Genomic DNA, 2,181 nt, shown 5'->3' with positions numbered 1-2,181 from the left:
AGTTACAACCCTGTCCCTTGTGACTAGTGATGTCACTATCCTGATTTTCACTGCAATCATTTCCTTGCTGTTCTTCATAGTTTTACCATTTATATGTGCATCCTAAAACAGTATAGTTTGTTTTTGAGTTGTATATAAATGAAATTATACTGTAGTATTTTGGGGGCTGAAATTCGTTGTTGAATATCATAAGATTCATCCATGTTACTGTATTTAGCTTGTGTAGTTTGTTCATTCTCGTTGCTGTAAAATATTCCGTTGTATGAATATACCACAATTTATTCACCCATTTTACTCTTTTAAATTGTTGTTTTCAATTAAAGCTCTTGGGGGGGAAAAGTTGCACAATCCCCGCAGGTAAACTTATTGCAAAATCTTTGCTCCTTCTTTTGCCAGCGTCAGCCACGGCCTTTGCAGACCCCTTGACGTTCTAGAGTTCCTTCTTCTGTTTTCTTGAGGTCTTTTCCTTTTCTTACCAGCCACGCCTTGCAAGTCAGGGTCAGGTTCATTTACTCTACATAGCCTAAGGAATCGTAAATCATGCTGAAGCCAGTTGCCTTGACACCCACCAAAATGGATTCTAAATCCAAATACAGGGATGACATCTGGAATGGCCTTATACATCTTGGCTCTTTTTTCCCGGTTTTCTGTCTTAGGTACTGTTGCCTTGCCAGGGTGAAGGACGTCAACGACCATTTGTTTCTGCTGAGGTTGTCCGTTGGTGGTGAACTTGCTGGTCTGGGTAGTGACTGTGTGGCCCATCCTCAGGCAGCCAGGGAGGAAGAGAGCCATCTCACTCTTGATGAACATATCTTTCCAGATTTTGGCAGTTATAAACAATGCTATTATGAATTTTCTTTAACATCCTGGCACACCGAAGCATATGCATGTTGTGTTGAAAATACCACAGTATCTTTATGATAATGGAATTACCACATTTTCCTCTGGCATTTTCCAACTTGCTGTTTGTTCGTTTATTTACATTCATGTGTTTGAATGGAAAGCTCAAATTGTGTATTTAATATTTGGAATATATACTTTGTTGGTTCCATCTAATTGCATCATTCAATGTGCAGAAAAATTGGAACACTTACACAGAGTGGGAGAACTAGTACAGCACAATGGTAAATAACATAGGCTTTATTTATTTATTTACTTATTATTTTTGGCTGTTAGGTCTTTGTTGCTGCTGCGCAGGCTTTTCTCTAGGTGTGGTGAGCCGGGGCTACTCTTGGTTGCCATGTGCGGGCTTCTCATTGCGGTGGCTTCTCTTGTTGCAAAGCATGGGCTCTAGGCGCACAGACTTCAATAGTTGTGGTTTACAGGCTCAGTAGTTGTGGCTTGTGGCCTCTAGAGCACAGGCTCAGTAGCTGTGGTGCACAGGCTTAGTTGCTCCGCAGCATGTGGGATCTTCCCACACCAGGAGCTTGAACCCATGTCCCCTGCATTGGCAGGCAGATTCTTAACCACTGCGCCACCTGGGAAATCCAACATGGGCTTTAGAATCATATAGATTTTAAGTAAATTGTTTAGCTTCTTCAATTTTTAGTTTTTTATTCTATAAAATTTAGATAATAATATTTACCTTACAATGTTATTGTAAAGCCTGTCCATAAGAACGCCTTACAATGCAAGGAACAAAATCCAACTCAAACTTTTAGATACTAAAAGACTGTATTGAGCCTCCTGACTTGAAGAAAAAGTGGGAGGTGGGGAATGGGTACTAGAGAGAGAATGAAATTTCTTCCTACCATCAATAAATAAGAATCTTGCACTCTGATTGGGTCAACTGTGTTCTCATTACCTGGCTCTGAACCAATCACGGTGCATGTGGGAAATGCCCTCCACAATTAAACCAGTCAGGGCTCACTCACTGAACTAGGGGGTGTGGCCAATCCCATTCTAAGAATGTGACTGGAACAGAATGAGAAAAGGATAAAATGGATGTTAGGGAGGCAACCGCAATGGCCACGCCACCAGATTTATGAATAACAAGAGTACAGGGCTGAGTCTATGTATTGTTCTAGGGGCTGCCAGCACCATAATCTGCCAGGTCTGTCACTGTACTGAAATAAGCCCTTTTCAAAGTGATAAGGTGAATCTACACCTTCTAATGAAAAGAAAAAGTTATCTTGTAATTTTATACTGGTGATTTGTACATTCACAGAAAACATTTTCCTG

The 2,181-nt window shown here is 40.7% G+C and overlaps 1 pseudogene; it reads right to left on the bottom strand.

Moving 5' to 3' along the window:
* Positions 1-313: 313 nt before the first annotated feature.
* Positions 314-762, bottom strand: LOC130851063 (40S ribosomal protein S24-like; annotated as a pseudogene).
* Positions 763-2,181: the final 1,419 nt, after the last annotated feature.

The sequence above is a fragment of the Hippopotamus amphibius genome, chromosome 1 (genome assembly GCF_030028045.1).
Source record: "Hippopotamus amphibius kiboko isolate mHipAmp2 chromosome 1, mHipAmp2.hap2, whole genome shotgun sequence".
NCBI lineage: Eukaryota > Metazoa > Chordata > Mammalia > Artiodactyla > Hippopotamidae > Hippopotamus > Hippopotamus amphibius.
Note: the sequence above shows the minus strand (reverse complement) of the source record. Positions and strands in the feature narration are given on the sequence as shown.